Consider the following 27423-nt stretch of genomic DNA (forward strand, 5'->3'; position numbering starts at 1 on the left):
CGTGTATGGATTCAGATATTTTATGGAGTTTGGAGATGGCTTGATACACTGTTGGAGCGTTATCTGGTATGAAAATGCAGCAACTGGATTGGATGACCTTGCATACCCCACCGCGGTCTGCAAGAATAACGTCTAGAACCATGCGGTTCTGTAAAGTCATAAGGCGATCCGCTTGGAGCTCAGCTGTCAGATTACCAAGGGCACCAGCCGTTACATTGACAGTGGATTCAACCACACGAGTCAGCTGTCTCAGGTTCCTAATATTGACCATAGGTCCCCAAAACAGCAGGAAACCCAAAAAGAAGTCTCCCGCTTCCTGACCGGCAGTATCCTCCTTACTAATCACACCTCTCACAACTCTGGTCTTGTGATAGTCAGAGGCAGCAGTAAATGTCGGCGGTAGCAAGTTCGCAATATAACATGTGCCCGAGAAATCAGGGGGCAGCCATGTATATGCTCGATCATTACAGATGAAATATGTGCCCTTGGCAGCCAAAAACGCAGGGGAAAACTGTGACGGGAAAGTGTACGTTTCAGTACAGTCACTTCTTCCCAGTTGAGCTCTAGGATTCTGACCATTACCCTGTAAGCAGAACCGACCCATGTGGGGTACGACCCAGATTGGAGATGAGATTTTTCGCTGTCTTTCACCCAGACTAATACTATACCCCGTCGCGTTCCATCCTACATAAGGTCTCAACTCTTCTTTGGGAATGGATGAGTATGCATCAATATCCCTACTCATATCAGCAACTCCTTTCATCAAAGCCTTATTATTGGTGATAGGTCTGATGGAACGCGGTTGGCGAGGGGAGTACGTATCTAGAGCATAGAGAAACATGGTCTGGAATGCCCATGACGATCCATTGTAACTATACGGCAGCACCAGGTAGGGAATACCCTTGTTAATGGTATGTGGCATTAACCCACACACCCAGCAATTGGTCGTGTTCATTACCAGTTGGTGCTGGTGCAAGAGCTGGATAAACGAGTTATTTACAAACTCTGATCGTCTGGTCTGTTCGTGCTCAGGCAAAGGGTGAAAGGAGTGAGAGGAGGCGGCAGAAAGAGGTATAGGCTGTTCAGTGGGTGTAATGGGCTTTTGTGCGGAGAAAAACACAAATCCTACGATAAACATTGTGATACTACACAGTGTAAAAAGGCACAAAAATACAAAACATTTACTTTTTACAATTCTACACATCCTTGCGTTAAAGTTCATTTCCTCAATCGGTCTCTCCATCTTAAAAAACTCCATCCTCTACTCGGGCCGCTCGCGGCGGATGAGTGTCTTCTGCTAAAAGGGCACGCCTGTCAGTCCAGGGAAACGCCCTAGACCAACCAGAACCGTTGACCTAACGTCTTCGGCCTGTACCCCAAAGTCTTGGCACCGCGACCCTGCGGCAGAACCCGGATGGTGGTTCGAAAAACAAAAATCAAGAAAGTCCTTCAGATGGGAGAGCAAAAATGTCAGAAAGGAAATAGTAAGGAAATCTTTATTTGTCCATGGGCCTTGGTCTCAAATTATAGCGGAGACGGCCAGGTGCTGTTTGGTCTTGAAACAAAAGTTCAGGCTCAGTGGTGTCCAGTCGATTTGATGGTGGCACAGCTTCCTGCAGAATATTGTCACTCTCTTGGTCTGAAACTGTGTCTCTTATGCGTGCGTCACTGAATGGTACAAAACGAGGTACAGTGTCTGTCTCAGAGTCGGCGATACCCTCCTTGACCCACTGGTCATATGGCAGAGGCAAAGGGACTACTTTGCAGTGGGTACCATGGATCCAGTGTTTCTTCCCTTTTACTCGTACCGCTGATCTTGTCGACAGAAGTACAAGGTGAGGGCCGATCCAGCGAGGCTCGTCGTTGCTTTTGCGCTGGAAATTTCGGATCAGGACCCACGAGCCAGGGTTGATAGGGTGTCCAGGAGGTTCAGAAGCTTGGGGAAGAGTATCATGTACCTGTTGGTGCAAAACACGCAGTTTAACAGTCAAATCATACAGGTAATCGAGTAGTACTGGATGTTCAATCTCACTAAACTTCGTAGGCCTCGGTACACCCCATACGTTGGCCGGACGGCCAAAAACGACCTCGTAAGGGGTAAGTCCCACTCGTGAGTGTATGGTCATTCTGGTGGACAGGAGTGCTAAAGGCAGAGCGTCAGGCCATTTAAGACCGGTGCTCGCCTGGATTTTGGCCAACTTGAGCTTTAAGGCTCCATTGTAGCGTTCTACTAGTCCAGCTGATTGGGGGTGATTTGCAGCATGGAACTTCTGCTTTATCCCTAGCCCTTCACATACATTCTTCATCACTTTACCCACAAACTCACTTCCATTATCACACCACACCATTCTTGGCATTCCAAACCTAGGGAAAAATTCTTTCACAAGGGCTTTGGCTGTGGATAGGGCAGTGTTATCTTTCAGAGGATAAGCCTCTATCCATTTTGAGAAAGCACAAACAACCGCCAGTACATATTTCAGGTTGTTGCATCTTTCCATGTGAATAAAGTCCAGCTGCAAAACTTCGAATGGACATGATGGGGGTGCAAAGTGACCAGCTGGAGTTGGGGTTCCCCTACCAGGGTTGTACTTCAAGCATACCATGCAATTCTTGACCACATTCTCTGCACACTTGGGAATCCCAGCATTCTGCCATACTGGAGCCAACAACTTGCATATACCTTTCGTACTGATATGTGCCATTCCATGTGCCATAGTAACTACTGGAAGCACATATGCATCAGGCAATAACCATCGCTTATGTTCTGTCAGATCAATCCAACAACCATTCTCATCCAACTTACCCATACTTTCTCTCCACTTGCTTAACTCTTTCTCTGTGGCTTCAGCCTGAAGCGACTTCACACTCTCTATTGTGTTCTCACACATCCCAACATCGTCAACCCATCTTGCGGGGCCTGCAACATACATTCTAGTCTTCACATTCTGTGCTGTTTCTTTCGCCGTCTCATCAGCAAACGCATTCCCACGTCCAACATCATCTGTGACTTTCCTGTGCGCACTGCATTTCATGATCGCAACTTGCAACGGTAGGGTCAGTGACTCAAGGAGATCATTCACCAACTTGCCATTCTGAATTTTAGCTCCATGCGACGTCAGGAACCCACGCTCCTTCCACAAACGCCCAAAATTATGAGCCACGCCAAAGGCGTACTGGCTATCTGTGTATATATTTACTCTCATTCCTTCAGACAACACGCATGCTCTCGTGAGGGCGATTAATTCTGCTGCTTGGGCCGAATTATGTGGCACTCGTGCAGTTTCCACGACCGTGTGTAAAGTCGTGATAGCATATGCAGCAGTCGTGTCACCATTAGGGAGTTTGAAACACGAACCATCTACTCATAAAGTGCCATCACACTCAGTCAGGGGAGTATCTTTTAGATCTACTCTCCCTTTCGTCTCTTCTTCTGTTCTGAACAGACAGTCATGTTGCTCAATCTCATCTGAGTCTGCTGGAATTGGCAACAATGTAGCTGGATTCAGCGTATTGCATCTCTTTATGTGTATGTGATTTGCTAACAGTGTGAGCTCATAACCTGATAATCGCGCACTAGTCAAGTGTTGTGTCTTGGTTCTATTTAATAATGTGTCTACAGCGTGTGGAACCATAACAATCAATGTATTGTCCATTACCAAACCAGCAGATTGTCGGATAGACATTGCTGCAGCAGCTGTCGCTCTCAGACAGCTTGGCAATGCCCTCGCTACAGGGTCCAAGGTTGATGAAAAATATGCACATGGGCGCGGTCTGTCGCCAAAGGGCTGTGTTAACACTGACAATGCACATCCATCTTTCTCGTGAACGTACAATGTAAAAGGTTTGCTGTAGTCAGGAGTGCCCAACACAGGTGCTGAACATAATGCATTACGCAATTCCACAAAACTCTTCTGGCACTCTTCAGACCATGGAATAGGATTCGGTGTGTCTTTGCATGTTAAGGCTACTAAAGGTTTTGCCAACAAAGAAAAACTCGGGATCCAATGCCTACAGTATGAGGTAATGCCCAAGAAAGCACGCACTTCTCTCTGTGTTCTTGGCACACTCAACTGTGCAATGGCTTGAATTCTTTCTGGGGTCAGTTTCCTTTCCTCCTTCGATAAGAGATGACCTAAGTAGGTCACTTCTTGTCGACAATATTGCAGCTTAGAGAGAGACACTTTGTGATGGAAAGCGGATAAATGGCGCAACAGTGACAATGTGGCTTCTTTACAGATCTTCTCAGTATCCGCGGCAATTAGTAAATCGTCCACGTACTGAATCAGGATAGCGCCACTAGGTAAAACAAGTGCATCAAGCTGCGCTTTCAAAGCTTGACTGTATATGGATGGACTCTCACAGTAGCCCTGGGGAGCGCGTTTGAAGCGGAAGCTTCGGCCTCCCAGACTAAAACCAAAAATGTCTCTGCTCTCTTCTGCAATTGGGATGCTAAAGAAAGCATTCTTTAAATCAATCACTGAAAACCATGCAGCAGAGGCTGGAATCATCGTTAACAAGGCAGTTATATCAGGGACAACCGGAAACTGTGGCACAACAATCTTATTAACCTCTCTGAGATCGATCACAAATCTGTAAACAGGTGGCTGTGAAGGGTCCGTTCGTTTTAAGACAGGTAAAATCGGACTATTGCAAACGTTGCCTCTTGTCTCCTCAATCACACCCTTATTAATCAAGTCGCTGACAATGTCTAACAATGCTTTCTGGCCTTCATTAGAGATTTTGTACTGGGGAATACGTGGCAGTCTGACATTAGCCTTTAAAGTCACCACATATGGTGGTATCTCCAAGAGGCCCACATCATTGGGACCAGTAGCCCAAAGGGCATCCGGAAGGGATGACAATTCAGGCGGCATCGTATTTTTAGACAAGTACATTGGGGAAATCACTTTCTTGCCTAATGTAAGTTGTACTCCTGAAGGAGAACAATACAGTGTAGCATGCAATCTTTTCAACAAATCTAATCCCAGCAAATTCTCACCACAACCTGTTGTTAGGATCAGGGGTGCTTTCAGCTCGCAAGGTCCAACAGAAAGTGACATGGGACTAGAAATCGGGTTCCTAACCGGGGCGCCAGAAAAACCTACTGAAACATTTATATCGCCAGACAAAGGTGCGCCAGGGAGTTTTGAATGCATGATTGAACTCTTTGCAGCACCAGTGTCTAGCAGAAAAGGCTCCGTTACATTTGCTGTAGTTACCTCAACATACGGTCCACTCTGATCCACTGGCACTGAAACAACTCCCTCTCTCTGTCTATGGCTATCCTAGTAATCATTACTTTCTGCATCACCGTCCTCCGCATAATAATCATTATTATAATACTGGGCCGTATTACTAGTCGCGTTAGCTTGCTGATCAAAGCTATTGATGGTACTTTGAGGCGGCAGAGGACGCGCGTTCTGGGGAGCATTTCCACGCCCTCTGCCTCTAGGAGCTTGCTGACCACCCCTACCTCTTGCGCCATACGCATTACCGTTCCGCTGCATTAATTTAGGGCAACTATATTTATAATGACCTTCCTCTTTGCAGTATGAACATTGGTTGGGACCTACAGGGACACGTGGTTGATAATACCCATTCATTTGCTGGTTGTTCTGAAACTGTTGGGGTTGGTGATAGACACCTTGGGGTTGTCTATAATTATTCTGACCTCCACGTGGCGGATAGGCCTGCTGTAAAAGGACCTTTGTCTTTAATTCCTTCGTTTTCTTCTCTGTTCTATCTTTCTCGTCCTTATCTCTATTTTCATAATACTGTGCAGTAGCCAGTATTTGCGCTGAAGAAGAAACAGCCCAAGAACTCTCTGAGTCTTTCAACTTTTTACACAGGTCAGGAAGTAAATTCTGCACAAACTTATCCACAAACAACCGTTGGCCACCCTCAGTACTCATATCTTGCCCACTGTGGTCAATAAATGTTTCTTCAAACCTAGTAAAGAAGTCTGACACTGTCTCATCTTTCTTCTGCTTGCATGCAGATAACTTGTCCCAATTTACGCGCATCGCAGGCATTATTGTCTTCATATACGTGATGATTCTACCAGGCAGTTCAGCTACTAAAGGTTCTGGTTTCGCGCCACCAGTTTGTCTAGCATCAGCAGCAATAATGTTAGCCCATGTATCCCCTAGTTCTGCATCGTGATCTACATTACGGATTGACCCCCATAGAGGCTGTGGAACAACATTACCAAACAACATGTCTATGTCGGCCAGATTCATAACGCATGACCCTGCCGTCTGTGACAACTCTTTATAATAACCTGCTGGGTTTTTACGGGGATCAGGTAAGGACTGCTTAAGTGCTAACACCTCTGAGCGCTTCCATGGAACATGCACCCAAACACGCTGGAAATGCGCTGGCACAGCGGCGATACCGGCACCGGCATCAGCTGCAACTGCTTCCTTCCATACCGGGGGAACTTCTCTCATGGGGTATTGTCGCGCTTTTACCTTTTTCCCCACAAGGACATCTTGTTCAAACAATGACTGTTGACAATCATCATTCCTGAAGGACAATACAACCACAACTGCTTTATCTACCTCGCGGTCCACAATTATACCAGTTCCAAAATCAAACCTCACTCTACACAATTCCTGCGGGCTCGGATTTTTACCACTATCCTCCAATTCTTCACAGAGAATTTCGCACATTTTCTCAAACACATATCTCTGTTTTGGGGCATCCCACTGATGGAAAACGTTGACAACTGATTCCACATCATACAATGAAGGGAAAACAATCCATCTACGCGCCATGCTGTCTATTACCTTTTTCTCATCAGGGTTAGGCAATTGGCTACGCAATTGCTTACGCTGTAAACCAGGAGTCGCACTAGATGACTCAAAGAGAGGCGATATTAATGTAGTAACCACATTAGCTAAGCGCTGTCGCGCTGAAGGAGAAGCTGAGGCGAAAACAGGGGGAAAAACAGAGGGAAGAAAAGAGGATGTAGAAACAGGTACTGGAGTGGTGCAAGGAAAAGTGTCAGAAGAGGCAGCTGCTGTATTAGGCAAAGTCGCAGGAAGTGCGGGGGCAGTTGGAAGCACAACTGGCGGCCCTTGAGAGGGCTGCGCTACAGGGATAGGAGCCGGCTGCAAAGCAACTGGCGGTAGCGGCAAGGCTTGCAGTATATTGACTGGAGGGGGCATATTCACAAGCTGGGGAGGTGCCATGGCATTTTGAGCATACGGGGGTGGCGAACTCAACAAATGTGACATCAGGGGATCTTTCTCCTTTTCTTCTAACTCATTCTGCTTAGAATGTGGTAAAGCTGGGTAACATTTGTCAATCCCTAACTTGCGCTGCCTGTGCAATTGCTCACTCATCTGCTCCTCCTCATTGTCTTTAAATTGTACAGCTGCTTGCATTACTGTCATACCTCTCTCTCTTTTATTCTTTTTCGCTAGCTTAATTTCCTTCTGTTTGGCTTCCTTTCGCCATAAGCGGAAAGAGTCAAACATCGCCGGCCGGGCTTTCTTTTTGAACAATTTAATTTCCAAATTATCTAAAATATCGGTATCGAAACTACCATTTTGGGGGCATTTTAAAACACCGTCTTTCCTGGTGTAGTGGATCCACACTTCGTTATATGCAATGGGGCCTACACCATGTTTTACATAGAGCTCATAAGTTGGAGTTCCAACCGGAGGAACCGGACATGATTCCTCTAGCTGGAAATCTTTTCCACAACCCAAACAGAATAATCTACCAAATTGTCCAGAACCAGGCATCTTCGCTCACTAGTCTAGATCCAAACGTCAAAGGTTTATCGATTACGATAGTCTCGTGAATACACGAGTCCTCTGGCTTTGGCGTTTGCAAACTCCAAAGTACCAAATTACCAAGTCAAACGATCCCGAAGGATATCAAAAACAAATGGGAGACGCTCCACTTATACTTAACTGAATATTGCTGATCGATGGCGTCACCAGAAGACTCTCTCGATTGTTTCGCTCTCTCAAACTCGTCAAGGGTCCAAAACAGGTCGATTAATCAGGGCAGCAGTCCTTCGTAGCCGTCGGGACGCGGAGAACCTCGCAGAAAAGACTTTCGGACCACGTCGACATGCAGGGGTCGATGAAGTGGCGGCCTTCCTCCGGAATTTCCACACGAAGCTCCTCACGAACCTCTGGCTTGGACTGGTACCGCTGAAATCGTCCCGAGTTGGGCGCCAAACTGAAGTGCTGGGTATTTTAGACCCAGCGGTGCAGGGGCACACACCCTATGACTTCTGGGTTCACCCTGTTCCAGACCTACAGAAACACAGAGTCTTCTGGGTGAAGTCAAAGATTCATTTATTGGCTGCAGACCAATTACAGGTATCCTAGAAGTACAACAGCGTGTATGTTCTCAGGAGACTGCTGAAAATCATAGGAACGGACTTCATCTTATATACCCTTTTTCTTGCCTCAAGCATACATTCCTAGGTTTTATGATATGGCCATTACAAGTATACATTACAAACGAAAAAGCAGAGTCATGATGACCATCCCACATTCCAGTTCGGCCAGCCCACAATGATTTACACAGTAAGGTTCAGATCCCACATTTGATGTCAATAGACCCCCCAATAAACACGAGCATCTCCTGTTTTGGGAAACAAGTCATAAAGCAGGAACAAGCAGGTGTGAAAGAGATTAGCCGGAGGATTGTGTAGAATGAAAGGGTTTTATGATGGGTCAAGCCCTGATGCTAATCACAGGTGGACGGAGGAAGGGGAGCTCGTGAGACCGGTTTGACCTGGGGCAGCAGAGCCAGCTGCCCAGGTCACAGAGAAGTCAGAGGAGAAGCCCATGTACTGTGAGGCCCGTATTTACTCCATTATAGCCTATGTGAGGGCAATGACAAGATGGCCACTGCTTCCAAAATGGAACCCGCGTAGTTGAAGCAGAATAACGTGTACACAGTGCATTCATAGCTAGAACGATATATAAAGCACTTGTACATGCCGCATTTACCATTTGCGGTTTGCTAATACCAAGATAGACAGGGGTAGGGCCCTGTTCCCTACGCGGTCACAGAGATTAAAGTACGACATGGGTACTGGTGTAACTGACTCTGACTAACCAGGCCTAGAGCCAGTGCTACGCTAAAAGACACTTAGAATACAGTGAAAACACCTACATACACTAGGGAGCACTATGCGTTGGGGTACCCTGTGACTGGCATGACCTCCTCTGTAAGGCCCTAGTACATAATAGGGCAGGGGATTAAAACTACCTCTAAGTCATAGGAACAGAAAGATGCTTCTTTAAGTAGTAGTCACGTTTGCAGAGTGGTGGAGAAAGGGTGCGGGGCCTCTGACCAGCACTCAGGAATTCTGCTGCGTAGGACTTACAGGAGGTACCAGGAGGGCTTCTTGGCCCCCAAAGTCCCTCAGGAGTAAAGTGGACTTCATCCCCCATCCCATAGTCTGCCATGAGGCATGTTTGCAGAGTGGTGGAGAAAGGGGGCGTCGCCTCTAAAGACGTCTTAGCAATCCTACTGTGTGGGACTTACTGGAGGTAATAAGAGGGGTAGTTGGCCCCCAAGGAAACCCTTGGGGGCCAACTACCCCTCCTATTATCTCCAGTAAGTACCACACAGCAAGATTGCTAAGTTTTCATAACAAGCCATGCCCCCTTTGCCCACAACTCTGCAAACGTGCTCCCTGGCATGCTCTTGGATCGGAATTGAAGTCCCCTTCGCTGCTGGGGGTCCTTTAGGGGCCAACTAGCCTACCTCTTACCTCCAGTAAGCCCCATACAGTGGGATTGCTGACAGGTGGACACAGGCCACACTCCCTTTCTCCACCACTCTACAAACGCACCCCCTGGCGCGTTCTATGTTGGGGGATTCCCTAGTTTTGCCCCTTGGCGCACTGCTGCTGGGGGGATGAAGTCCACTTGTGTCCTGAGTTCCTCATCGCCCTACCAGCAGTCCGCCAAGAGGCGCGTTTGCAGAGTGGTGTAAAAAGGGGCATGCCCTCAGACCACTTCTCTGCAATCCAGCAGTGGGTGCTTACTGGAGGTACCTGGTGGGCTAGTTGGCACCCAGGGACCCTCCGTATTCAAGGGGACTTAATTCCCCAACTTAAAACATGCCAGGGACGCATTTGCAGAGTCATGTAGGGAGGCGGCGGGGCCTCCGGCGCGTTGCTGGTTTCTTTTTTCTTTTTCTTAAATGTTTTATTTTATAGGAGGGGGCCATGTGGCCCCCCTTCCATGGGCCACTTCTGTCCCTGGGGACCCCATCCCGTGGGGCCTGGCAGCCTTTTTTTTAAATTTTTTATTTTAAAGAGAGGGGCTGTGTGACCCCCCACCAGAATTATAGCCCTGGGAACCCCATCCCCCGGTGCCTGATCAGCCTTCTTATTTATGGCCCTGGGGAAAGGGGTCCCATCCAAGAGCCTCTCTGTTTTTTAATTTTTTTAATATTTTAATTACAGGGGAGGTGGCCACGTGGCCCCCTCCTGGTCCACTTCTGGCCCCGGGGATCCCATCCCTGGGGCCTGGCCTCACTGCTGGGGACCGTGAGGGGAGCCCCAATGCCCCCACGGTCCCTGCCTGTTCCCAACCTCTTGCGGGAGCCGGCATTGCTTTAGCACAAGGGGAGATGCTGTCATGCAGCTCCCCTTTGACAAAATCAATATGCTTTGGTTTTCGGAAGCGAAAACCAAGGCAGAGTTTGCTATGAAAGGGCTGGAGCCATGCTCCCGCCCTGCCATAGTAAACAACAATGTCCCGGGGTGGGCACACTGCAGGAGCCGGCCGTGGGGGATGGTGGTCCCCAGGGGAATCAGGGGCTCCTGGAGGGGGGCTGCATGGCCCCACTGCCATCATTTGTAAAGCCCCCGGAGGTGGTGGTGCCTGGGGGGCCGTAACGGACCCCTGCATTTGAATATCATTGCCCTAGGAAGGCTTGAGCCCCCCCACACTAATTATTAGTTATAGCCCCGGGGAGGTGGCGTTCCCGGGGCTTGGTGGGCCTGCGAGGCCTCCCCACTCAATTGTAACCAAGCCCAGGGGAGGTGGAGGTCCCTGGGGCTTGGGGTCCTGCGAAGCCTCCCCGCCCTTATTTAATTAAAGCCCCCATGCATAAATTATGAAGTCCTGGGGAGGTGGCAGTCCCTGTGGCTGTGGGGGCCCCCACATCTTAATTTAGATTTGCCCCCGGGACCTGGACCACCTTGGGGCTTTTTAACAAACAAAGCTCGGGGGACCACGCTTCAATTTTTTTTATAATTCTGGCCGGATTCAACAGTGTGAAGGGTAAAGCTCATGCTCTTGAGGGTTCACGAACCCTCCTCGGTGCTCAGATATCAATATTTTTATTTCTCAGCAACTATTGAATGGATTTACACCATTTGGTGTAATTCCGTTCAGCGGTTCAGGCTGTAGACGTGTCTAAAGTTCCTATGGAAATTAACATGGGAAAAACGCGTTGTGGGACCCCCCTTTTTTCTCGAACCCCGCTTGACGAATCACCCCCAATCTTTTAGGACAGGAACTGACCTGAGTGAACCATTAGTTTTGAAAATTTTGCGAAGATTCGTGAAACAGCACCAAAGAAATTGGCAAAAGGGAAATGCTTTTTGAATAGAAACAAGGTCCTAACTATAACTACCTACTGGTGACCACCAGTAGGTGATTAGAAAAAAAAAAATATATATATATATATATGTTATATATATTAAAATATAATAAATATATATATGTGCCAGGGAGCTGCATTGCAGAGAGGTGTTCAGACGCCACGCCCCTTTTTACACCACTGCAACGCAGCGCTGTGGTCCTTACTGGAGATACCTGGTGGGCTAGTTGGACCCATACTCTGCCCGGGGACCCCATCCCCCGGGGCATGGCCAGTTTTATTTCTTATTTAAATTATTGGAGGGGGGCTGTGTGGCCCCCCTCCTCAGGCCATTTATGGCCCCGGGGACCGCATCCCCTGTGGCCGGCCTTTCCAAGTTTTTTATTTAAAAAATATATATATATAATGGGGGAGGGGGCCACTTGGCCCCCCTCCCGGGCCACTAATGGCCCCGGAGACCCCATCCCCTGGGGCTTTCTTTGGGGACCGTGGGGGGTCCTCAATTCGCCCGCGGTCCCGCCGCTCCCCGCCTCCCTGCGGGAGCCGGCATTGCTGCTAAGATGCAGCTCCCCATATGGAAAAGCAATGTGGTTTGGATTTTAAAAGCGAGAGCAGGTTTCCTGCTCTCGCTTTCAAAACCCAAACCAGAGTTTGCAATGACAGGGCGGGAGCCGCGGGACACGGCAGGAGCCGGCCATGGGGGATGGCGATCCCCAGGGCCATAACTGGCTCCAGGAGGGGTCTGGGCGGCCCCACTCCCAACATTAGCAAAGCCCTGGGGAGGTGGCGGTCCCCGGGACATGTGGGGGGGCTCGAGCCCCCCCACACAAGTATTTTCCCCCCCAAAAAAACAAGCCCCGGGGGTGGCGGTCCCCGGGGCTGCGGAGGGGGCCGTGAGCCGCAGCAAATATGTAAATAAAGCCCCAGGGGGTGGTGGTCCCCAGGGCTTGGGGGGCGTTGGAGGCCCCCCACCTATTTAAAACAAATGCCCCGGGGGTTGGCGGCCCCCTGGGCTGTAGGAGTCCTCCTGGGCCCCCGCAAATATATTTTTGCGATGCCCCCGGGACTTGGCCCACCCGGGTGCTAATTAATAACTAAGCGCGGGAGCCATTTTCGTGGCCGGATCCTCTGCGCATCCCACGATTTTTTTTTTTAATGCTTTCTCTGGCCCTGGGGGTCCTTGTGGGATGCCCTAAGCAGGCCTAGGGGGTCAGGGTGTTTCTACCCTGCCCCCTTTTCTTTTTTTTAGCATTTGTTATACTGATTTCTTGTGCCTCGGTTCTACCGAGGCACAAGATGGCTGCCAACACTTCCTGGTTTGAAGTGTTGACAGCCAATTAGAATGCAGCTCGTGATCGGCAGGGTGCGCGGATCCTCCATGCCTCTAAATATCAAAACATTTATTTTTGATTTTCTCAGCAACTACTGAACAGATTTACACCATTTTTAAACAGGTCGCTTTCTGATCCAAGCAGCACCTTTTTGCCAAATTTGGGGTAAATCCATTCAGTAGTTTCAGCTGTATCCTTGCATAAAATTTACTATGGGAAATTGATTTTTTCACCTCTTTTTCTTGAATTTCTCAGCAACTACTGATTGGATTCACACCATTTGAAAAAAAAGGTCTCTTTCTGCACCAAGGGCTACCTTTTTGCAAAATGTGGTGTAATTCCGTTCAGCAGTTCGGGCTGTAGTCGTGTCTAAAGTTTCCTATGAGAAAAAACATGGAGAAAATGCGTTTTGGGACCCGCCTTTTTTCTCGGCCCCTGCTTGGCGAATCACCCCAAAACTTTCAGGATAGGAGCTGACCGGAGCGAGACCAACGTTTTAAAAATGTCATGAAGATTCGTCAACCGGCGGCAAAGATATAGATATAGATATAGAGATAGTGTGTGTATGTTGTGGGGGTGGCAAGTAATATGTAACACAAAGGGACATAACACATTGCCTACATATGTTTTTCATGCAAACCTGACAAATGTGTGTTGACACATTAATAAGTTGAACCTACCAGTCTCCACTACACCAGGTACCCACTCCATCAGCAAACCGCGACTACATCACTCCCAGCAAAACAGGAACATCTAAATTGGATTGACGCAAAGCCGCCAGCGTGACAGCGATTGAGTACTGTTAGCCAGCAGAAAAGGCCCTCTCTGTGGCGGTCAACTTTCTATTGTCGCAACATATAAATACGGCAGGTAGACCGCCGTCAGCTCGATGGAGTACTTGGATACTGCAAAACTGAAAAATGTTTTAGATTTTGAGGGTTGTCTGATTAAGAAAGAAGTGGGTGGTGCAATGTATTGGGGAATGTTTTTGTATATATTTTGGAACAATTCCACACTCATTATTTTGCTTCTTGGTAGAAAAACCGGTATTTTAAGAAATGACAAATTATGTTTGTCTATTAGGAATTGTGTCTATGTGCAAAAGAATTACACTGCTTCATAAAAATGCAATACAACTGATTCGGATTATCAACATACAATGATTATGCCTCTGAAGCAAACAATGGATAAAGAATTTGTAATTATGCCGATGCAGATATAGTTATGTGCTTACTGTAAGTGAAAGGCTTAAATGTTGTTAGTATGAATTGTTCCTATCACTGCAGTTCCAAATACTAACAAGAGTATTCAAGCCTTCACAAATTAGGTCACATAGTCTCTCTATTACCTGAAGCAGGACATATCATTAAAATCTGTTAATCAGTAATATGCCTTACGGGTACTGCAAAGTGAAACAGATTAGATAACTGTTATAAACAATTTTACTTGCATTGAACACAACAGGATTGGTCCCACACCTAAAAACTATTGGCAAAGCAATAGTAAGTGTATTTAAAAGTATGGTAATGTCAGCCTTACAAACAATAGGGCACTTTACATCTATTTTTGACGGTATTGGCTTTGGTATTATTAGTGGCAGTGCAATACTAATTGTGATATAAGTAATGAAGAAATTAATGAGATCAGTAGATCAAAGTGATGCTCAGGGTGTGAATCTGAAGATGAAGATACTGGGTTAGAAGTCACTGGTAGAAGTACTGGAACTACAAAGACAATGTCGAGCAGATGAGCGTTTCTGGCCTCGGAATTGTTGTTTGTGCAAGAAAATGAGAACCTGATTCGGCACTCGAATGATTCACTGAAGAAAAAGACCAAGATTAAATTATGGTCTGAGCCACTGAGTAGCATTAACCTGAAAGCTCATTTGAACTACTTTGTATACACTCCAGGAGCCATATACTTACATTGAGCACAAAGATACTTAGCACTACACACACATAGCTTCTTACCTTGATACTTGCTATGGTGCTAACATACATATAAGAGGAGGCCTCATCTCAACGTGATGAACTTCGCACAGCAGGGGGATGAGGGTTGTACCGTGTGTTAGGATTTCTATGTTTATAATGTTGTATGCAAAACACAGATGCTGACAACTTTGTTTTCTTCATTCAGATGCTATGTCTGTGAGGCGAAAATGAAATGCCGAGAATCAGGGAGCAGACCAACTTTTATATTTTCATAGTAATAGATGTGGACTCGGATTTCCATGTTTTCTCTAACTCATGCTGTGAGGACTGAGCAGGGTAGCAGGCACCGGGCAATCGGTGCACCGCACGGGTGGGGGCCGGTTTTGGGCCCCAGGGGGCCGTTTTTGTTACAGGGCATAGCTGCAAAATCGGCCCTGTAACAAAATCGGCCTAAAACCGGCCTTGGCAAAGAGCTCGGCGGCACCGCCAAGCTCCGGGGGAGGGGAGGGGGCCGGCCGAGCACTTTGCCAGGGCCGGTTTTGGTTCCCAGTCCGGCCCTGGGACTGAGAAATGTTCACTCTCGAGTGTAGGCATTCTTTATAAGCGTGTCAGCTGAGGAGAACGGCAGGTGAGAGGTGACCTTGTGTGTTCTTTACAACAGAAAGAAGGAATTAAAGTAGCAGAAAGCTTCAGCTTACACTACTGAATGCAATGTATTGTTCAAGTATCCTGTATAAAGACACAGAGGGTAAGCATGAGCTGACCGCTCCTCCTTCACAGAACACCATGCCTAGAAAATACATATAGCATTGCCATAGGGGTGGAGTTAGATACACAGACTGGTTGCTGAAGTGAGCACTATGCCATGGAGGTCTGAGTTCTTGTCTGAAGGAGCCATAAAATATGCAGAGAGGCAATGCACGACTTGATTTGTTAGCATATTGATGTATGATGTTTTTATAAAGCTAGTAAAACAGGGATATATGACGAAATATGATTGGGGCATAGTGAACTCATGTCCTCATTTCTATTATTGTTGCAGTGTTGTTTATAAGATTTACAATCATTTTAATGCACTTGATTTATAGACAATGTATAATCAACAATCCTGTAGTAATCCCTGTGTAAGTATTCTGCTTGTAGGGCATGGAGAAAGGCCCCATACATGCTATCTGTGAATGAGAGAAGCTCTGACAAGTTTGTCTGACTGTAAACACACCTTTACACTCGAGCTGAACTCAGTGAAGGAGTGAGAGACACCTGCCAGTTCCCCTTCTCACTGAAAAGCTTATAATTTCCTTTTGGGACTAGCTACCGGCTGTGATCCCAAAACCTGGTGGTAACAAATCAGTAAGGGTATAACAAAGCAGTATTACATGCAACAGTAGGCCAACAACTGGCACAAGAAATCCTGTTCATATTTGTCAAATCCTAATCAACACGAGCTGATTCAGCATTGAGATCAAATGTCTGCCAGCTAGTATTTATTGCCCAAAAAGCATTCTGCTGTAGCTCCCCAACTTCTCTAATACAGAGTGTAGCCGTCTTAGGGGCTGAATGACAAGTCTGAAGTCTGAACTTGTCAATTCTTGACTTCTCATCATTCAAAAATTCAGAATGTAAAGCAATTGGTATTCGTAAAAACATTGGTAAGAGTCACCACGAACATGCTGTTGTATAGGTTTGTATTTTGTTCATACTGTGTAGGGGAGTGGGTTCTACCTGGGAAAACTCCCATTTTGGTTTTACTTTGGAATGGTTGGTGTTTTGACCTTTGCTGTGGCGACGGGTCCGCAAATGAATGTTTACTCAGCCACAAATGAATGTTTACTCAATATAACCCTCCCTGTTAAATGGTTTTGAATTGTAAGCTCCAGTGCCAACTATTTAAAATAAGTTCTGTTGCTGGCGAAAGTTAGCATTGGGCCCCAAGAAAGTCATGAGTGACAGGAAAATAAAAATGAAAACACTTGAAGGCTGAGTAAGGAAGACAATTGTCTGACTCCATCCAAGACAAGTAACACTGTGACAGATGACGTTAAGTGTAGGAAACTGGATTTGTATATACTATAGCAAAGTAAGGTATAGAGTGCACTGAGTCAAGTGGATCCCCAGAGGCTAAAGTAGATAATACCTTACTCTCTTTTGTGGTAGTGTGGTCGAGCAGCTAGGCTTATCAGAGGGTTGGGTTAAGCATTTGTTGTACACACACAGTCAAGAAATGAGAGACATACTCAGTGACTAACATCAAGTTCAATATATGTATAAATGTTTTTTGTTACTTTTATTTTAAAACCAAGAAGAAATCATTTGCAGGTAAGTCCCGGTGTAAAAAATATTGAATGAATTAATCCAGCATTTAAAAAGCGCAACTATCCTATCCTGGCACTGGGTGGTCAGAAAGACTACAGAAAAAACAGAAGTCATGTCATTTAGTAAGGAAAAACAGAGATCATATCCGCAGAACAAGGCCTCTAATTAGTAAATGATACAAAGAGTCAGAGGCGGTGAAGAGCCAGGTCTTCAATAGCTTCCTGAAAAGGTATTCAGAATAGATGTGTCTCAACTGCAAGGGAAGTTGGTTCCAGGCCTTGGTTCCTCAGAAAGCTCCCTTTAGCCTTGAGCCTAAAGGTCGGAGGTTTAAGAGGGATAGCAGATGACAATTTCAGGATCCAAGATGTAGTGTAATGAGTAATTCTGGCAGCTAGGTACTTTGGTGCTACTGCTGTGGAGGGTCTGAAGTAAGGGTGGGCAGCAAATTCCGTTACGCTCGCGGAACTTGCGAAATTTCAGCATTTTCGCATCCCGCACGGAACACAAAAATGTCGAAACTTCCGCGATCCGTGGCGGAACGGAAAAATACAGGGGAGGATTCATTCTGGCACAATGCTCCTGTCACTAAATCTCAACAGGTGCCCGAGTTGAAGCTCAAAGTCAGTAACGCATTAATCAGCACAAAACATTTGTGAGCACGGTCGAGGCTAGGCAGGTGTGCTTTCTCCCCATATCTATCTACCATCAACACTTTGCTGTAATCCTTGATGGAGCTCTGTGCACACATGAGTTTCTTGAGCGCAATCCCCGTGTAGTTCCTGACACCAGGAGGTTCTGTCTCCTCATCTGCTGCTCTGATCGGTCTCACTCTCCGGCCCTTTATAAACAAGAGGCATGTGAACTGCTTGGAAGCCCTGCCCGTTTGGCCCCAGCCCACACACCAGCGGTGTGCAACGTCTTCCCACCCTTTCCCCCACTATGATGGACAGCTCACTCGAGGGACCCCGGCGCCCGTCGGCGCGGTGGCAATGTTACAGACACACATGGTCGCTGTAGACAACTCTTCTGGCCCTTTACGCAGCTGTAGTGTAGGAAAAGCACTATACATTTACCCAACGAGGTAGCACTTACTGATTAGCGAGTAGAAAGTACTCCAGTTGAGTAGAGGTATTGCACAAAACGGTGGCATCTTCTTGGGTAAATATGCAGGGCAGGATTCATTCTGGCACGATGCTCCTGTCACTAAACCTCAACACGAAGCACTTACAGATATAAATAAAGCAGGTGGACGAGTTGAAGAAGCTCAAATTGAGTAACGCATTAATCAGCACAAATCATTCGTGAGCACGGTCGAGGCTAGGCAGGTGTGCTGTCTCCCCATATCTACTGTCAACAATTTGCTGTAATCCTTGATGGAGCTCTGTGCACCCATGAGTTTCTCGAGCGCCAGCCCCGTGTAGTTCCTGACACCAGGAGGTTGTGTCTCCTCATCTGCTGCTCTGATCGGTCTCTGGCCCTTTATAAACAAGAGGCATGTGAACTGCATGTAAGCCCCGCCCGTTTGCCCCGACCCACACACCAGCGGTGTGCAACGTCTTCCTGTCCTTTCTCCCACTATGATGGACAGCTCACTCGAGGGACTCCGGCACCCGTCGGCGGGTTGGCAAAGTTACAGACACACATGGTCACTGTAGACAACTCTTCTGGCCCTTTACGCAGCTGTAGTGTAGGACAAGCACTATACATTTACCCAACGAGGTAGCACTTACTGATTAGCCAGTAGAAAGTACTCCAGTTAGATAGAGGTATTGCACAAAACGGTGGCCTCTTCTTGGGTAAATATGCAGGGCAGTATTCATTCTGGCACGATGCTCCTGTCACAAAAATTAAACCTCAACAGGAAGCACTTACAGATATAAATAAAGCACTAAGCAGGTGCCCGAGTTGAAGCTCAAATTCAGTAACGCATTAATCGGCCCAAAATCTCTGCAAGCACGTGAAATTTTGCGTGTTCGCAGAGATTTTTTGCCGATTCGCAAAATTTTACGAAAGGCAATTTCGCAAATTCCGCCCACCCCTAGTCTGAAGTTGAGCAGGAGGATTTTAAACAAAACCCTCTTGTGTATTGGTAGTCAATGGAGAGTTTTAAGAGCTGCTGATGCCGAAGAACGACGTGGCAGGTTTTGCACCAGCCTAGCGGCTGTGTGTTGTACTATCTATTGCTTGCGAAGAATTTGTTTAGTAGTACCTGCATAAATGCCATTACAATATTCCAATCTGGACGTACTCAATGCAAATGTCACTGTTTTTCTTGCTGAAAAAGGAAGGTAGTCAAAGATTTTTCTTAGTGATTTTATTAAGTTAAAACCCATTCCTGACACTACAGATGCTTGTGGGTAGAATGATAAGGAAGAATGAAATTTCACACACAGGTTTTTTGCTACCTCAATGTTGTTAGGCAGAGGGGGCGGATAGCGAGATAACAATACTTTCAGGTACAGTAGGAATGTGTTGCAAATAGCAATATGAATACTTTACAGTAGTACTGGAAATACTTTGTGGTGTTAATCAAAAGTAGCAATAACTTAGCAAAGTAGAAAATAGTCAGTGTAAACAGCAAGAAATATAAATCAAGCTTATGGAAGGAAAACAGTTATGCACATTAACAGGTAAGTACACAACTTACCATCCGAGTCTTCAAGGGTTTGGACCAATATAGGGCAATGTTCAAGTGGACATCAATTTTGTACCGCATGCGGCACAGGGACAGCCGGGTGTAGAGTTCAAAGTTGGTGTTGACGACCCAATGTTAGTCTATGGAGACTGGGCGTGATTGGAGAGGCATGATTTGCAGGTAAGCACCATTGTTTTCAGGGCACAGGCCCTTGGAGTTTGGAGAAGCACAGTGGGGGCCACAAGGCAGCACCAATCATACACCACCAGCAGCACAGGGGCGGCCGTGTGCCGGGTGCAAAGACAGCATTGGGCCCCCAATGCAAACGATGGGGGAGCTTGGTTTCCCAAAGAGGCTGCAGGCTCAGACCAGGAGGCTGGACGGAGGTGAGCAGCAACTTGGCAGGTAAGTTGAGATGTCAGTGGATGCTAGGGTACCGTCAGATCGGCTCCCCAAGGTCGGCGGGCTGAGAATGCAGGGGTGTCTTTAGATATCAGGAAATCTTCGCTGGAGGCAGTCGTGGTTGGGAGGACTCTTCATGCTGAGGCGTTTTCGTGAAATCCAGGAGAAGTCACTGATGGATTTGAGGTCAGGATCACTGGGGAGACTTCATTAGACTGGTGAGCCACTCAGACTCGCGCCATGGGCCTCAGGTGCAGAGTGGGCAGGACTCATTGTTCCAAAAGATAAGGGAGTCCTTGGTGTTGGTTTCTTTGTGGATAGGGCCACTGGCCTCTGGAGTTGGTGGTCTTTGGGAAGGCAGGCAGTCCACCCAGGGATCTGAAGTCCTGCAGGATGAGTCGCTTTCCAGAGCATGTTTCTTCGAGGGCTGCAGACAGGTCGGTAGGGTTGGGGCCAAGTCAGTTGTCATGTGGAGTCTTCACTGCTGCACGGCTCTTCGGCCCTTCTTCTTCTTTATGTTGTCAGGAATCAGAGGACTCAATTTAGTGCCATTACAGGTACTGGCAGGTAGTAGCCAATAGGCCACATACCTTTAGGGTGACTATGCCCTTTGTATGTCCCCTCCTTTTGGGGAGGGGTATCCCCTAATCCTATTGGCTAAAATCCATCCATCCAATATGGAGGATTTTCTAAGGAGGGGGGTCACTTCAGCTCAGAACACCTTAGCGGTGGTCCTGGCTGAGAGGCGACACACCTCTCATGCTTACTTATTTTCCCGCCGACCTTGCCTCCAAAAGTGGGGCTTGATCGAGAGAGAGCGGGCATCCCCACTAGATGAATAGGTCCTGGCTAACATAACAAAGGGCAGGAAGCCTTTGAGGCTAATCGCCCTGTATGCAGTCCCTGCTTTGGGGTAGGAGAGTAGGTGAGAATCACCTCCACCCAGAACAGGCTTTGTTTCTGACCTACAAGGCCACAAGGCTTCCACCTTAGATTGTCAGAAACATGTCTTGGAGTGGCAGGATGATGCAGACCAGTCAGCTACACTCTAGCAGTTGGGTAGGTTTTCAGGGGGCATATCTGAGGTGTCCTCTGAGTGCATTTTATAAGAAATCTAACACGTGCATCAGTGTGGGTTTATTATGCTGAGAGGTTTGATACCAAACTTCCCACCAGTCAATAAAGCCATCATGGAGCTGTGGAGCTAGTAATGATAAACTCCCAGCCCATATCCTCAATATGGCTTCACTTGCAATATCTGAGAATCGACTTAGACACTGTACAGGCACATTGCTCATGCAGCTATGCCTTCACCTGTGGCATAGTGCACCCTGCCTAAGGGCTGGCTATAAGACCTACTAGAGAGGTGACCTACCTATGCCACAGGCAGGGTTTTGTAGGCATGGCACACAGGGATGTATGTAATGTTGACACTTTAGTTTTAGCTGCACCAAAACACACAGTCTGCAATGACAGTGTGCATGTGTTTGGTGATTGGTCTCTAAGGGTGGCACAATACATGTTGCACCCCTTAGAGACCCTCTCTGGCCACAAGGCCCTTGGCACATCTGGGACCTTTAACAAGGGGCTTAGATGTGTGACAGAGGGGTGCCAATTATGGAAACAAAGGTACAGTTTTGGGAAAGAACATAGGTACCGGGAACCTGAGTCTCAGGGACCCAGTGCACCCTCAAAGTGCATCAGAATCAGGAAAAAAACATCTGAGAGGTCTGTGGGCAGTTTGAATAAGGAAGTGAGTACCAAACAGGTATGGTCTCAGCTTCTTCAGTGACCAGACCTCAGCAAAGGCTTCCCTCTCAATGGCACTCCAACCCTGTTCCCTGGGGAATAACCTCCTGCTAATAAAAGCAACAGGCTGGTTTTGGCCATCATCGTTGATTCGGGATAGGGCTGCTTCTATCCCCAGATCAGAGGCATCAGTCTGCACAATGAACTGCTTAGAGTAGTCTGGAGCTTTGAGAATTGGTGCTGAGCACATTGCTTCTTTCAGGGCATCAAAAGCCTTTTGACAGCTAACTGTTCAGTTTACTTTCTTGAGCATCTTCTTGGAGGTGAGGTCTGTGAGGGGTGTCACAATGGATCCATACCCCTTCAAAAACCTCTTGTAGTATCCAGTCACGTCAAGAAATGCCCTAACTTGGGTCTCGGTTGTTGGAGCTTTCCAGTCCAGAAGCGCCTGCATCTTGGGATGTAAGGGTTGGATTTAGTCCCCAACTTCAAGGTGGCCCAAGTATACAACAATACCCTGCCCTATCTGGCATTTGGGTGCATTGATAGTTAGGCCTGCAGATCGCAGGGTCTAAAAAACCTTCTCCAGATGGACCAGGTGATTCTGCCAGGAGGAGCTAAAACCAGCAATATCATCTAGATATGCTGCACTAAAAGTCTCCAACCCAGCAAGGACTTGGTTCATCAACCTTTGGAGGTGGCATAGGCATTCTTTAAGCCAAAGAGCATAGAAGTAAACTGATAATGCCTATATGGTGTGAATAATGCTGTCTTTTCATTCACTCCTGGGGCCATGCCAATCTGCCAATACCCTGCTGTTAAGTCAAAAGTACTGAGAAATGAGACTGCACCCAGTTTGTTTATCAGCTGATCAGTCCTAGGCATAGGGTGAGCATCTGTCTTTGTGACAGTGTTGAGGTCTCTGTAGTCCACAAACAACCTTATTTATATCTTTCCACCCTGTGGGTGAGGTTTGGGATCTGATACCATTGGGCTTGCCCATGGACTCTCAGAGGGTTCAATAACCCTTTACTCTAGCATGTTGCTTTCTTCAGAGTTGATGTTCTCCTTCACTTGGTCAGACTGCCAATAGACCTTTGCTTTGACAGGCAAGCTGTCCCCAGTCTCCACATCATGGGTACACCAGTCTGTCTGTCTAGGGGTTAAGAAGAAGAGCTCATCATATGGCTGTAGGACATGCTGCTAGATATAGAGGGTGTCGGAGCAGACAACTCCATTAACTGTCCCATCTTTTGGACTGAAAGAGAGGGGATCAGGGAGAGGTTCAGTCTCTGTCTCCTGATACTCATCAGTAACCTTTTGTATTTGTATTTGTAAATTGCACAGCTACCTCTGAAGTGGTGTCCCAGTCCTGGGGGCCGTTGGGAAGATTAAGCGAGCTATTGCCCAGAGTCACATGGTGCTGGGCTAACCTGCCGTCGGCACCGGGTATCGAACCGTGATCCCCGTTGTCCATAGCCAGGCACTCTGGCTGCTGCGCCACACCTCTTCCACATCAGCTTGGTTGCATTTCCCTGTCACAGAAAAGTTTGAGGTGGTTCACATGAATCACCATTGTAAAGGTCCTGCTAGTGCCCAGGTTTACCCGGTAGGTGACCTCACTTTTCTTCTCAAGGTTAGGGTTAGGACCACTCCATTTCCCTTGAAGGGACTTGGTACCACAGGCTCCAACACCCCTACATTCTGGCCAGGTTGAAACTCCACCAGTGCAGCCTGTTGGCCATACCAGAGCTTCTAGAGCTCTTGGCTGGCCTCACGATTTTTGGATGCTTTCTCCATGTATTCTGCCATCCTGGAACATAGGCCTAGTACATAGTCCACAATATCTTGCTTAGGTTCATGGAGGGGCTTCTACCAACAAAAGACAAAGTGGTCCCCTAACAGGATGGCCAAACAGAAGTTCAAATGGGGAAAACCCTACTCCCTTCTGAGGTGAAAATCAGGCATGACAAAAGGACTCCCCATCTCCTTTTTTTTTGGTTTTTCAGGTAGTCGCATGATCATCCCTTGCAATGTCTTGTTGAACCTTTCATGGGGAGAGGAGTTGGCCCAACGGCTAGGGTGGTCGACCTCGAATCTGGGGAACCGGTTTCGAGTCTCGGCAATGACGCTGAACATCCTGTGATTCTGGGCAAATCACTTAATCTCCTTGTACCTAACAAAAACAAATGTGTCCTCATGTAACGCAACTGGTGCTCATGTAAAGCACTCTGATACCTGGGTAACAGGTCAAATATGCGCTATATAAAAAACTCTGTAAAAAAGGCCATTGGTTTGTGGATGATAAAATGTAGTGAACTCATAGGTCAGTCCACACTCATTCTACATGTGTTTCAGGTATGCAGACATGAAGTTTGTACCTCTGTTTGATGCCACCTCTTTAGGAAACTCTACCCTGGTAAAGATACCAATGAGGTCTTTGGCTACTGCCAGGGCTGTAGTAGTTCTAAGGGGAATTGCCTCAGGATACCTGGTGGCCCTTTCAAGGGTAGAAGAGTTGGCCTAACAGCTATGGTGGTCAACCTTGAATCTGGGGAACCGGGTTCAAGTCTCAGCAATGACGCTGAACATCCTGTGATTCTGGGCAAATCACTTAATCTCCCTGTGCCTAACAAAAATAAATGTGTCCTCATGTAACGCAACTGGTGCTTGTGTAAAGCGCTGTGATACCTGGGTAACGGGTCAATTTCGCGCTGTATAAAGAATTCCATTAAAAAAGGCCATTGGTTTGTGGATGATAAAGTGTAGTGAACTTATAGGTCAGCCCACACTCATTCCACATGTGTTTCAGGTATGCAGACATGAAGTTTGTTCCTCTGTCTGATATCACCTCTTTAGGAAACTCTACCCTTGTAAAGATACCAATGAGGTCTTTGGCTACTGCCAGGGCTGTAGTAGTTGTAAGGGGAATTGCCTCAGGATACCTGGTGGCATGATCGACTACTAACAGTATATATTTGTTTCCTCAAGCTGTGGGTGGTTAAAGTGGACCAATTATGTCCCCACCAACCCTTTCAAAGGGGAACCCAACCACAGGTGGTGGAATTAAGGGGGCCTTTGGGTGTCCACCTGTCTTGCCAAATGATTGACAGGTGACACAGAAGCGGCAAAATCCCTCTACTTTCTAGGACATGCTTGGCCAGTAGAAATGGCTGACTACCCTATTCTAAGTTTTAGTCTGCCCAAGATGCCCAGCTAGGGGAATGTCATGGGCCAATGTGAGGAGGAATTCTCTAAACAGCTGAGGCACTACCACTCTCCTAGTGGAGCCAGGTTTGGGGTCTCAGACCTCAGTGTAAAGGAGTCCCTCCTCCAAATAGGTCCTGTGGGAACCACTGACATCTCCCCTTTTCTGTGCAGCAGCTTGCAGTTGCAGGCTTTCGAGAGTTGGACAGGTCCCCAGGCTTCCTACCTCTCCTCTTGGAAGGTTGGACCATTATTCCAGACTCCAACAATTATTTTTCACCCTGTGCTCAGCTCTGTGCCCTTGTTTTTACACACACCAACTCCCAACATGGCTGCATGGGTTTTCAGTTCTACATCAGCCCATGCTGAGATCTCCAGACATTCCCTAGCAGATATTAAACTAAGCCCTTGGAAGAGACCACTACCTGTTTCAGGCCATTAACCACTTCCCATTCTAAGGACACTATAGCCATGTTATGGAATGTAGTATCATTATCAGTGTTGGTGACTGGTTAGGTTTTTACAGCCAAATATTGTCCTGGGAAAACCAGTGTTTCTTTCACCATGGTGACACTGGCACCTGTATCTCTCTGGGCTTCTACTCAAATCCATTAATCAAGGGTTGCTGCTGGTATTTCTTCATATTAGGGGGTCAGATAGCCAGTCTAAAGTACCTTCAGTGTGAACTCTGATTTGATCTGGGAGCACTATTGATCCCCCCAGTGCTAACTGGCGGAGTACTAGGGCCATTCTTTTGGAGACAGGCAGCGTCTCCAGTTTTGTGAATTCTTCCACCAGGCCTTGAGGGGGATCAGAATGTTTACCTTTGTACCCAACTGTTGGATTGTAAAGAGGTCTGGGGCCCACCCTCCTGTGTAAGTTTTTGGGGGCCTTTAGAAGACTCTTTACTTTTATCCTTAGGATGTTCACCCTCTTTCCCCTGGGGAGGTTTTATAACCCCTTTCTTTTGCTCAACTCCAGTGGTAGTCTTGGTCACCCTAGTCGTGAGCCAGTGGTCTGCCTTCTTTCCCAATTCTTGAAGAAAAATTGGACCTAGGTCTACCAGATACCGATGCAACTTTTCACTAATGCATTTACTTAATATGTGTTCTTTTATAAACAGATTATAAAGCCCAGCATACTCATGCACTTCACTTCCTGTTAACCAGCCATCTTTTGTTTTCACTGAGTAGTCTATGAAGTCAACCCAGGACTTACTCGAGGTTTTGTGAGACCCCCTGAATCTAATTCTATATTCCTCCTTGGTGAGTCCAAAGCCCTCAATCAGGGTACCTTTCATGAGGTCAAAGTACTCACCATCTGTGTCAGTGAGTGGCAGGAGTCTATCCATGCACTTATAAGCGAACAGTTCCCAAAGCAATGCTCCCCAGTGCGACTTCTACACATGTCTCCATGCACAGGCCCTCTCAAAGTCTGTGAACCATTTTGTGATGCCATCACCCTCCTCATATTTGGTGGCAATCCCTTTAGGGATATTAGGGTCAAAATATTTTCTCTGTCCCTATGTATTATCTTGCTGTCATGATTTATGGGTGCTAGACCCATTTCTGCTCTTTCCCTTTCTATAATCAGGAGCCTATACTTCAGGGCTAGTCTGGGAGTCATCCCTGCTTAAAGGATTTCCTCCTCATTGATGCTGTCCTCAATGTTGTTTGGGGTGCCTGTCCCACCTATATGGGAACTAGATACCATAATCAGAACTTTTGGGTGGATGGGTGCCGTGGCCAAATCTTCTCTATGTAGGTGGGGAGGGGTTGGGAATGTACCTCCTCATCCCTCCTCTCTCCTTCTTCAGGATGGTCCTACTCATCAGGATGGTGTTCCTTAGCTAATTCTGCCATGAGCTCCTGGAGCTTACCCTTGGTAGGATTGGAACCATTTTTAATTTTTTTTAAGTTTACAGCGGGTCCTTAGCTCCTTCCAGACAAGATGGAGGTAAAGGGTCCTGTTAAGTTCCACAACCACATTCTCTGTATCTCCCATTATTTTACTAAAGTTTGGGGTCTTTTTCAAAAGACTCAAAACAACTTTAAAGTACTTTTACCCCTAATTGTAGTAGGCTTTTTAAACTGCTAAAAAAAACTGAAGGGACTTAACCAAGGCCTAAGAAAATTTGGATAAATTGTCAATTTAAAAATCAATTGAATCTAACGGCAATTTAGAAACTTAAACCCTAATTACGATGCCCGTCGGATGAGTGTCCGACCGGCATCGTTGTGGTAAAGGGACTGGCCGACAGGTA

Source organism: Triturus cristatus, chromosome 1_1, assembly GCF_964204655.1.
Source record: "Triturus cristatus chromosome 1_1, aTriCri1.1, whole genome shotgun sequence".
Classification (NCBI taxonomy): Eukaryota; Metazoa; Chordata; class Amphibia; order Caudata; family Salamandridae; genus Triturus; species Triturus cristatus.